The sequence below is a fragment of the Cryptomeria japonica genome, chromosome 4 (genome assembly GCF_030272615.1).
Source record: "Cryptomeria japonica chromosome 4, Sugi_1.0, whole genome shotgun sequence".
Taxonomy (NCBI): domain Eukaryota; kingdom Viridiplantae; phylum Streptophyta; class Pinopsida; order Cupressales; family Cupressaceae; genus Cryptomeria; species Cryptomeria japonica.
The window spans coordinates 365024496-365037149 of NC_081408.1; positions in this window are offsets into that span (position 1 = coordinate 365024496).

The window sequence follows — 12654 nt, forward strand, 5'->3', positions numbered from 1 at the left end:
AGAGATTGCTATGTAATCCAATGGTCATACTTGAACCGATTTGTTTGTAATCTCTATGACAATTAGGTTTTTGTTGTGTTACCAACCTGATTGAATTGTTTATAAGGTTGATGAAGTTGTTTAGTTTAATGAGTTGGCAAAGAGTGAGCACAGATCAGTTGAGTGTGTGGTTGTCGAATCGGATGATGTATCTGAGTTTGAGTAAAGGCAGATAGGAGCATGAAATGGTTCTGATCAAGCAAGTGTAGTGCTATTAAGACATATCAATAAACTCCTATTGTTTTCTAACAATTATAGCAGAATTGAAATCCCCTAACTGGGTAATCTCTAACAAGCTTGGTGTTATTCAAATCCTCTAACAAGGTGATCCATTAGCTTGGATTTTCAAATCCTCTACCGAGGTTACTCCTTATAGGGTATTGCTTCTAACAAGGCATTTGTAGTCAATCCCTTAACCGGGTGATTCCTAACAGGATCGGTTCTTAACAAGACTTTTTGTAAAGCTTTAATAGGCTAGGCTCCTAACAGGGCTAACTTCAAAAGACTTAAGACAGTTATCTTGTGAGTCTCATCTCACTGTGCTTTTTACCTATTTTGGTTTCCACGTCAAAAAATATTTGTGTCAAGTGGTGAATGTTTTTGTGGTTATGTTTTCATGGTTGATTTACTTAACTACTTAACTATTTTGATAATTCATGATTACTGGAAGCATTGAGAAATGAAGAAGTTGTTTACTGTTAATTTGGTGTAATGGTCAATTGGTTTATCTTATGAGTTTTTATCTTGACAGAGGTATTATTCTAAGTTTACTTCGAGAGATTGATTTTTGAGATTGGTGAAGTTTGTATTAGTTTATCTATCTACTGATTCACCCCCCGCCTCTCAGTAGTTGACCAGATACTTATTCTTTCATCATACTAGCATCATCATGATTGTACCTGGTAACAACATCTCTCTTCCTCAACATAACAACAAATCAGAAAACCAAGTGACTAAACCAAGCCACCAATTTGAATATGCATCAATAATAAAATATTTATGGGCATCGACAACCCATATCCAAGCCATAAATGTAATTTTGTAAGTATAGACTACCTACAACACTGCACAACTTGTAGACCTAACAATGCAACATACATATCTAAACCAAATACTGATAACCATGTCAACATGAGAGCAATCTGAAATACAATACTGAGTGTACAATGACACCAACTTTAAATCTCCAAGACTAACCATGCCATAAACTTATCATGTTACCATAGTCAAAAGAACCCATAAAAAACTTAGATAAAAATATCAACAAATAAATTATGTCAAGCTTGTAAAAAACCTAATCTATTGTGTAGTTCTCTCCATGAGCTTTCCTATAACTATAGGAAGTCCAAAATCTAACTTTATATGCTCAAGTTATGACCTCTCAAAGCCATAAAGGTGCCTCTAACTTCTAGCTAAGAAACTAATCTCAAAATCATATAACTCTTAGTCACCTTTCCAACAACTATAAGAAGTCAAAAGTCTAACACCATATACCCAAGTTATGTTGCGTATAAAACAATACCATATCAGGTTATAAATGCAAGCATGGACTCTGAAAAATTCTTCAATATGCTCATTAAAAAAACATTTTTAAATAAAAAATATTTATGGTGGGTCATATTGAAGGACTTGACCATAAATAAAACTTTGGCATATGAAATTTAACTAGGCGACAATAATAATTATTTCTAAATTTTTTTATTTAAAAACACATTTTTTTTGGTGGAAAAGATATATATATATAATTTTTTTTAAATTGTTTTAAGAAGTTTTTGGGACCACCCATGGGGGGGGGCGTTGGGCTAGCACCCAACAAGGGCATCCCCATGTGCTACCCTAGCACCACAATACCAAGAGGTTTGAATGGGACCAATGGTCCCAACCGGTACCACTGGGTACCAAACCTACAAATGTAGGTCAGGGGCATGGGGGTCTGCAGATCCCCCCACCCCCCGCCCCCCACTCTACCCTATCCCCTGCTTCCCCACTTTAATTTTTTTTTTCTTTTCAATATTTTTAAAGATAATTTTTTTTAATCCATCATTAATAAAGAAAAGTTGACTAGGATTTAAGTGCGGAAAAAAAAATATTCTGATGATGCCTACAATTCATACAACCAAATGGGCTAAAAAATCTACATCTGATACCATTGTCACTAAGGGGATCAAATTTTACATCAAAATTCATCTCTTGACCTCCCTGAACACAACCACATGGTTGGTTTTATTCCACGGGGTCAAATACAAAACCTCACTCCCAAAACCCCCATAAATGAAAACCCACTGTGAAACAAATTTTTATAAACCAGATCTACAAAAAATAAACACAAATTTGTAATCCCAAAACCTACAACAAACCCCCATATCTTGTCTTTCCTTTTAGTATTTTCATGCATAATTCATAGATTCAACTCCTAGGGTTATAATACCATAAACCATAGATTTGATACCACTTGAAAGGAAACTTGCAGCCATGCAAATAAAACAAAATTAAATATTACAATTATAATTATTATGATGCAAGGTGTAAAACACCTATTTTCCCAACAATGAGGTGTTTGTATTGAAAGTATGTGTTGATGTGTTGTTGTGGTTGTCATTGATGTCAAACTTATTATTCCAGTTTGGTCCAAAATCTTTGTGGTGCAGAATTATCTTGTTGTGTTGTTGGTATAGTTGTTGTGTTGGTTGTTCCAGAAGTGCTTGGGTCTAGAATTTGTTGTTGATGTTAAGATTTATTGATATCTTCATTGGATATAGTTTTGGTATCTTGGATATGATGATTATGTGGTCCGAAAAAGTTTTTTGTGTTCTTTGGGTACTGTGGTATTGTTCATTGATGGTTGTGATATTCTGTGTTTAACCTATCCTTTGGTCCAAATATGATTTGTGGAAGTCTGGTTGATGTGTTATGGGTCTCATTGTAGCCCATGGAGATCCATATTTGAGTTATGTGCATTGGAGCTTATGTTTTTTTATCGGCGATTGCTTATATTAATGTGTAGTGTGTGAATATGTTGTTGGTTAGGTTCCAGTGATTATAGATCAGTGTATTAATCCTTGGGAGATGTGTTTTGGTCCTCTCTTTCTCCTGGAGTGGATCAACGTGTGTTTTTTTTGTTCAGAGAGTATATTTTGATTCACGTTAACTTGGTTTAAGCTTTGATGATCTATCTTGTATATAAGACATATGTGTGTTTGATTTGTAGGAGTGTGTGATGTGTGAGAGTGTAGATGATGTGTTAAAGATAAAAGATCAGAGGAATTTTGAGCAGAGTAGAAGAGTTTTGTTTGAATGATATGCAAGTTGTGTTGAAGAATATTGTAGAGAGTTGAGACAGAGTGTTGGCCAATGAGATCAGAGTCATGTGTGTTGATGTTGTTCACTTGATGTAGATTTCAAGGACAACTTCATGATCAGGAGATCCTTCTTTTCATATCATTTTTTGTATCTTGATTTGAGTGTAGTTAGCTTCAGGTTTTGCAAGTCCTCTTTGTATCTTGTCCCATGAGTGGTTAGCTTTGGTGTACAAGTCTAAAGTAGTGAGCTCTCTTTTGTAATCATCTTTATTCATAGTGGACATATTCTTCTGGGTTGACTCCCACCATGGTTTTTCCCTATTTAGGTTTTCCACATATAAATCTTGGTGTTCATGTGTTGATATGTGTTGTTGGTGAACTGTTCATATGTTGCAGTAATTTATTTATTTAGACCGATTCACCCCCCTCTCAGTCTTGCCTTAGGTTCAACAGTTGGTATCGGAGTGTGGTTCCTCTTGAGTAAGCTTAACCACTTGAGGTAGATCCGGTATGGTGCAAGACATGCATTACAAAGTTCCTATCTTTGATGGTACAAATTTTCCATATTGGAAGGAGAGGATGGAGTCACATTTGGAGACATTGCAAAATAAAATTTGGGAGATCATTTAGACTAGATATACAGAGTCGCAGGGTGGTGCTAAGACTTCGAATGAGAAAAAGTCAAAGGAAGATAATGCAAAGGCTAGAGCTATGATTTTCAATTGTATAAGTGATTCAGTGTTTAGAAGAGTAAAAGGTTTGAAAGAAGCAAAAGTTGTGTGGAACAAGTTGTGTTTAGCATATGAAGGAGACCTGAAGACAAATCAAGCTAGGCTAATGAATTTGAAGAAAAAAGTATGAGTACCTAATAATCATTGAAGATGGAGTTGAGAACTATATTCACAAAGTGATTGATCTTGTTGATGGCATTAGAGAAATTGGAGGACATTTGGAAGAATGTGAGGTTGTGCATAAGATCTTGTTGAATTTTCCTAAATCCTATAGGTCACAAAGATGTTATATATAGGAGAGAAATGACTTGAGAAAATATACTATTGATCAGCTTATTGGTACCTTGGCAGCCTATGAGATTTGAAAAATGGAGGAAGAGAAACAATAGAGAAGCAACATTTAATGTTTTAAGATTTGATGATTCAGAATGCAGTGGAGACCTAGATGAAGCTGAAGAAAAATTGTGAGAAGATTGCAGTGAGGCACTAGAAAATATAAAGGTAAACTACTTCTGAAATGCTTTTCTTGTGGTAGAATTGGACATTATGCTTCTAATTGAACTTACAAATAAGACTATAAGAGATCAGATGATGATGAGAAGAAGAAAAAGTTTAGAAGACACAATTTCAATAAAAAGGAGAAGAGAGACTTATGCTCTATTGAAGAACATACATCTAAAGAAGAAGTTGATGGTGACTTGAATGAAGAATCTTTATTTTTAGCAATTAAGGATAAGGAACGTGCTTTGGAGAAACTGGAAGAAGAAAAATTAGTTAAGACTACATTGCATGCTAAGATAGAACCAACTACATGTATTATAGACTCTAGATGTTCAAATCATATGACCGGTGATAAAGACAGGTTTATTAATATGAAGAAATATGATGGAGTATCTATGAAGTTTTCTAGAGAAGATGGTGCAACTATTTGAGGTATTGGAAGTGTTTCTATTGATGGTAAGCAAAAGACTAATGATGTTTATTATGTTGAAGGATTAAGACATAGTTTGTTAAGTGTTAGTCAGATGTGTAGAAAAGGGTAATGAAGTTTTATTTAGTAGTATTGGATGCATGATTAAAAAAGAGAACACTGGTAAAAGAGTTGCAGGAGTAAGAACAGGTGGAAATGTATATTATATTAAGGACAAAGAGGAGAGTAAAGGTTTTCTAACACAAAGTAATGAATGTTGGTTATGGCACAAGAGAATGGGACATGTCAATTCTGATAATATGATCAAGATTGGCAGATCTGAAGTAGTTAGAGATTTACCTAGACCAGTGAAGCCTACTTACTATGTGTAGAGAATGTCAATTGGGAAAATAGACAAAGAGAAGATTCAAGAATAAGGAATATTCTACTATGAAACCTTTGTAATTTATTCATACAAATTTGTGTGGACCTACAAGAACAAGAGGCTTAAAAGGGGAAAGGTATTTCATGTTACTCATTGATGACTTTTCTAGAATGACTTGGGTTACATTTCTAAAGGACAAATCTGAGGTTTTTTATGGATTTAAAGTCTCCAAGTCCATGGTTGAGAATCAAGTAGATGCTAAGATTAAGTGCTTAAGATCAGATAGAAGAGGAGAATTTACTTCATGTGAATTTGATAACTTTTGTGAAATTCATGGGATCAAAAGGCACTTTTCTGCTCCAAGGACTCCTTAGTAAAATGGTGTTGTGGAAAGGAAGAATAGAACTACTATTGAGATGGCTATTAATTTGTTAAAAGATGGTAATCTATCTTATGTGTTTTGGAAAGAAGCAATGCATACTATTGTGTATCTTCTTAGCAGGGTGAAAATCAGAGTAAATCATACCAAAACACCCTATGTGCTATGGAATGGAAGGTAGCCTACTGTGAAGTACTTTAAGATCTTTGGAAGCAAATGCTATATTAGAAGAGATGAAGACAATCTTGGGAAATTTGATTCTAGAGAAATTGAAGGAATCTTTCTGGGATATGCTACAACAATAAGGCTTATTGGTGTTTCAACAAACAGCTGAACAAAATTGCACAAAAAGGACAAATGTGAAGGTATGTGAAGAATGGAATCAGACTAAACCTAATATTGAGACTGGTATTGAGATTGTTCCTGAAGTTCCAGAGAATTAGATAATTAGAGATAAATCAAAAGGTGTTAAGACAAGAAGAAAGATTGCAGAAGTTCAAGATCAAGTTAAGTATTATTTTTTCTTATCAGTGACTAAGCCGAAGACTTATGAGGAAGCATGCAAAGATGAAAGTTGGATAAAAACAATGGAAGAAGAACTAAATCAAATTTAGAAGCATAAGACTTGAGAGCTGATACCTAGACTGGTGGACAAGAATGTAATTGGAACTAAGTGGGTATTTAGAAATAAGTTGAATGAGCAAGGAAAAGTGACAAGGAATAAAGAAAGACTGGTATGTAAAGGATATTCTCAAGTAGGAAACATAGACTTTGAATAAACCTTTGCTCCTATAGCAAGGTTGGAAGCTATTCGCAAGTTTATTGCATTTTTTGCCTACGAAGACCTTTAAAATTTATTAGATGGATTTTAAATTAGCATTTTTTAATGGAGATCTAGAAGAAGTTTACATTGAGAAACCGAATGGATTCAGATTGACAAAAGAATTTGATGTGATATGTAGACTGAAGAAAGCATTGTATGGACTTAAATAGGCACCTAGAGCTTGGTATGCAAGGTTGGACAGGTATTTACTTCAACATAATTTCAGGAAAGGTACAACAAATAGTAATCATTATTTCAAGATTGATGGAGATAAGTTATTGATTATTATAATTTATGTTGCTGACATTATATTTAGAGGAGATGACAGCTTGTGTAGAGAATTTGCTAAGGAAATGTAGAATGAATTTGAGATGTCAAAAATTGGTGATTTATCTTTCTTTCTTGGGCTGCAAGTTAATCAATCAGAAGATGGAATTTTTATTTCTCAGAGCAAGTATGTGAAGGAATTTTTGAAGAAGTTTCATTTTGATGATTGCAAACTGGTTACTACCCCTCTAACCGTTGGATGAAAGTTGAGTAAATATGACGAGTCTCTGGAAGTTGAAAAAAAGAAGTAGAAGTCGATGATTGGTGGACTATTATATTTAATTGTATCTAGACCAAATATCATGTAGGATGTTTGTCTAGTAGCTATATTTCAGGCGAATCTGAAAGTGACACATGAGAAAGCAATGAAAAGAATTTTTTGATATTTGAAAGGTACAATAGATTTTGGAATTTGGTATAGAAAAGGTGGATATTTCATATTGAAATCTTATACTAATGCAGATTGGGCTAGAAGTATTGATGACTAAAAAAGTATTAGTGGTGGTGCATTCTTTTTAGGAGACAAATTGGTTTCCTGGTTCAGTAAGACACAAGACTCAGTTTCCTTATCTACTACTAAAGAAGAGTATATTGCAGTGACATCTTGTTGTACTCAGGTGATGTGGATGAGACAGACTCTTAAGGATATCAAGGTAGCTTATGATGAAGAAATTCCTATTTTATGTGACAATACAAGTGCAATTAAAATTTCAAAAAATCCTATTATGCATTCAAGAACAAAGAATATTTCAATCAGATATCATTACTTAAGGGATAAAGTTGCTAAGAAGAAAGTTTGATTGGAATACATTTCTATAAAGGAGTAGGTTGCAAATATTTTCACTAAGGCAATTGCAAAGGATACATTTGAGTTTCTTAGGGAGAAACTTGGGGTCATTGCCCCTCCTTCTAGCTAGATTCATTATGGGGATCCATCTTTCCAGGGGGAGATCTCATACCTATTTGATTTCCTAGACTAATGTAGTTGCTTCTCTCAAGGGAAGCAGTGGTGTGTAATGGTAGGCAGAGGTGTGTGCAATGTTGTTGAGACCTTTGTCCTTGATAGCAAAGGGGGAGGTATTGCATTGTTAGTTTGAGTTCAAGGAGAGTTTGAGTTGTTTGTTCATAGAAATTGAGTTAGTTATGGAAAAAGGGGAGAGATTATGATGACAATTATGGAAGAGGTTTTGAGATGAATATTTGACGAGATATTGAGCTGTCCTATTCTTCTTGAGTTTTGGTTTCAAGTGCAGGTGTTATCAAGAACTTATAAAATGATTCAAGTGTTGCCATAAATGATAGAGGGGAAGATTTTTGGAAGTATGTGTTGATGTGTTGCTATTGTTGTCATTGATGTCAAACTTGTTCTAGTTTGGTCCAAAATATTTGTGGTGCAGAGTTATGTTGGTGTGTTGTTGGTGTAGTTGTTGTGTTGGTTGTTCTAGAAGTGCTTGGGTCTAGAATATGTTGCTTATGTTAAGATTTATTGATATCTTCATTGGATATAGTTTTGATATCTTGGATATGATGATTATGTGGTCTGGAAATATCTTTGTGTTCTCTAGGTGTTGTGGTATTGTCCACTGGTAGTTGTGGCATTCTATATTTGACCTAATTCTTAGGTCCAAATATGATTTTTGGAAGTGTGGTTGATGTGTTATGAATCTCACCATAGCGTGTGGAGATCTTGATTTGAGTTATGTTCATTGGAGCTTTTTTTTATATTAGTGAATGCTTATATTGATGTGTAGCATGTGCATATGTTGGTGGTTAGGTTCTTGTGATTGCAGATTGGTGTATTAATACTTGGGAGATGTGTTTTGATCCTCTCTTTCTCTTGGAGTGGACCAGCATGTGTCTTTTTGGTTTGGACAGTATATTTTGATTTAGGACAACCTAGTTTAAGCTTTGATGATCTATCTTTTATATAAGGCATATGTGTGTTTGAGTTGTAGGAGTGTGTGATGTGTGAGAGTGTAGATGATGTGGTAAAGAGAAAAGATTAGATGAGTTTTGAGTAAAGTAGAAGAGTTGTGTTCGAATCATATGAAAATTGTGTTGAAGACTGTTGTAGAGAGTTGAGACAAAGTGTTGGTAGATGAGATTAGAGTTGTGTGTGTTGATGTTGGTCACTTGATGTAGAGTTCAAGGACAACTTCATGATCAAGAGATCCTTATTTTCATATATCGCCCTAAGTGCATTTAGTTACCTTCGGGTTTTACAGGTCCTATTTGTATCTTGTCCCATGAGTAGTTAGCCTTGGTGTGCATGTCTGAAGCAGTGAGCTCTCTTTTGTAATCATTTCTATTCATGGTGAATATATTCTTGTTGGTTGACTCCCACTATGGGTTTTCCCTATTTGGGTTTTCCATGTATAAATATTGGTGTTCATGTGTCGATATGTGTTGTTGTCTAATTGTTCATATGCTACAGTAATTTATTTGTTTAGAATGATTCACCCCCCCCCTCTCAATCCTGCCTTGGGTTCAACAGTTTGGTCATAGCATGTGTCTTTAGCATGGAGTTGTAGATCAATTTTGAGTTAAATTTAGGTAATATTGTGCCATCACACTATTTTCCATTATTCATCATGGATTTGGAGAGACCATACTCAAAGATTACATTAGATGAAAACCTTAGTTCAAGATTCTCAAAAAATATGATTGAATTTATCAATTACTTTTTTTTTGTGCCAAATCTTAGAAGTGCAACCCTCTAGCAGTGCAAGAGGTTTGTCTTTTATGATATAGGTTCCATCAAACAGATGTAGATTTTAATATTTTTTTACCTTCTTTACTATAGAATTCACAAATATTCACCATATTTTTAACCAATTCCCATGCTTTCCAAATTATGTTGAACACATTAGAACCAAAGGGAATCAAGAGGATTTTCCAAATAAGGAGTCATAGATATTCAAATCTTTCCCAAATTTAGCATGTTTGGGGAATCCATTTGGATATTATTTTTCACAAGCACGTTATAGGGCTCATTACCCTTTAGAGATTTTATAATCCATTTCATAGCCAAGATACGCCATGGAGATTCAAGTCTTTGAGACCAAGGCTTACTTTCCATTTTATTTAAGCAACACCAATCCCATTTTATATAATGCCTCTTCTTCTTCCCTTTCCCATCTAACCATAGAAATGTTCTTATATTTTTCTAAGTATCATTAACTTGATAGATACAATATAGCCAAACTAAAGAGTAATATGGGCTATAAGAAGATAGTACCTTTTGACATACTTGGAGTCTCCAATCTAAGGATAGGTAGTTCTTTTTCCACTTAGAAATATTAACATCAATTTTTCCTCAATCCAATTACACATATCCTTCAGAAAATGGTTAACAACAACTGGGATGCTTATGTATCTTACCTATTTATTTGGGTCACCGTAACAAGTTAAATCTCCCAAACCAATCAGGAAGTTTATCCATCCAACCTAAACCATTGATTTAGCCATAGATATTTTAGCACATGAAGATTAACAAAGAACATCTACTCTTCTCATTAAATTATCAAAAGTACACATGGAGAATAACTATGCTAAAAGAGAGGTACAATGATCACTCTCCCCCCCTTACCTTCTCCAATATTATTTTATGTATATCCTCGATGAAAGCATATTCTCAATGTGAATAATATTGGATCCCAATTTTCCACCCCACTCAGAGTTCTAGTTAGCATCCTCTAAAAGAAACACTAAAACTCGATCTTTAGTTGCATATACCTTTTTCTACTACCCACATGCAACATGCCTAAAAGATTGAAGAAATTATGAACTTATTTATAAGTTGTCCTCTTTAACAATTAAATTGATTGGATTAACCATTGAAAATATTAATAAAACTCAACCTATAATAACACTCAAATATATCCATAAAGGAACCACAATTTGGACTCAACATCTTCATAGCCACTAAAGATTCAAAAACATTAATTCACATGTTCCTCCAACCATGAATTTTGATATATTAACTAAATAAAATCAACAATCAAATTTCAACCTACAATATGAATTTGGGGGAAAATAGGGGATAGCAAAGAGAAAGAATATGGTAGAGATCATAGCCAGACATATATGCATGCAACACTATAAGTTATGCAATAAAAACATATACAAATAATTAGGTAATTGTGTTCTTGGATGACCTATGAACACCTGCATGATTAAGAAAGGCAAAGATTATAATACAATGCACTAAAAATATTGGAAGGAATGGCTAAGAACTTAATACATACGCACCAAACAGAGATCAAACAATCATTCTACTTTCACTACCCTTGTCATTGTTCTACCTAAAGCACCCTTATGTTTGAGAGAATCACTACCTAATGCATCTTTATTCATGCTAATTTCAAAACAAGGCTTGCGAAAATAAGAGACATTTCAACTTGAAGAAGTTATCTTCTAAAATATATATGCATGCAAATCTAAAGCTTATTGACTGAGGTGTTCATGCATGAATATATGGATTTAGGAAAAATAACAGAGATATGATATGTGCCAAAGATTTGGTTGAATTGGTTTATACCAGAAATATAATTTATATGAAAATTTATAATATTTATATGGGGGGAAAGGTGCATTGAACTTTGAAATGACATAGGACCCATATAAGCCTGAAATGAAAGAAGATAAAGGGCACCCTTAAAATAAGGGCCCAAATGATAAAGTATTGATGCACTAAAGTGAAATAAGACTCATAATATTGAAATAAACATTAATTTATACAATAAAGTTATTATAATGCATATAGGGATGGAAAATACTAAAATGAGTGCTAGGAGAGTGTAAAATTAAATTTCATTATTGGAGTACAATTTACTATGCTACAATATGAAAGAAAAGAAGAGAGTAGTAGTAATAGGAAAAAGAAGGCGACCAAGACTATTCGGTTTTCCTTTTTATCATCTCCCTAAATTTCTAATTGTGACTCAATTCATGTTTGATACTGGTTTGTTTAAAAAATAGAAATGAATAATGGAATGGTTACAACATGTTGGAAAATAGGCATAAATTATAAAGGATCAAATTTATTGCTAAAAAATTTTATGACATTATTAATTATTTTTGTGTCATGAGTTCATTACAGTCTTGTACCAACAATTGGTGTGCTTAGTCTATATACCTATACATCTATGGCCTTTTGAATTTAGACAAACAAAAATAGACCATATACTATTAATTTCTAGGGTTGTTGTCCATGTACTTGCATATGTCCCATACATGCATGCTCACTTATAAGTATTTAAGGGAAAAATACATACTCTACATTCTCCCATTGTTTGGACTCCCATATGTACATTCATATCAATTTTTCTTTCATTTTGAACTTATTTTCATGTATAGTGTAACAACTAAAATATGGGGGACATAAAATAGACAAATAAAAGAAACCACAAACTTAAATCTATCACTAATTTCCAAATGTAAACAATCGAGGCATGCTAGCAAACTCAACACAAAGCATAAATCAATGATAATACAAATCCAATGTTGAACTCAAGCAAGTGGCTTCCATCACCCTTCTCCTTCATGTGGCATATGAAGGTATTGGCACTCAAAGTCGTACAATGCCTATAGAATTATGGCACGAGAATTTGAAGAATGTGGTTGATCATGATTGAGAATGATGATGAATTTAAAGATTATTTTAATTTTAAATCAATGATTAGGATTGATTTAATAAAAAAAAAATGAATGGTGGAGGATCATTGAGACAAGGTAGTTGGGAGATGATCACTCAACATGA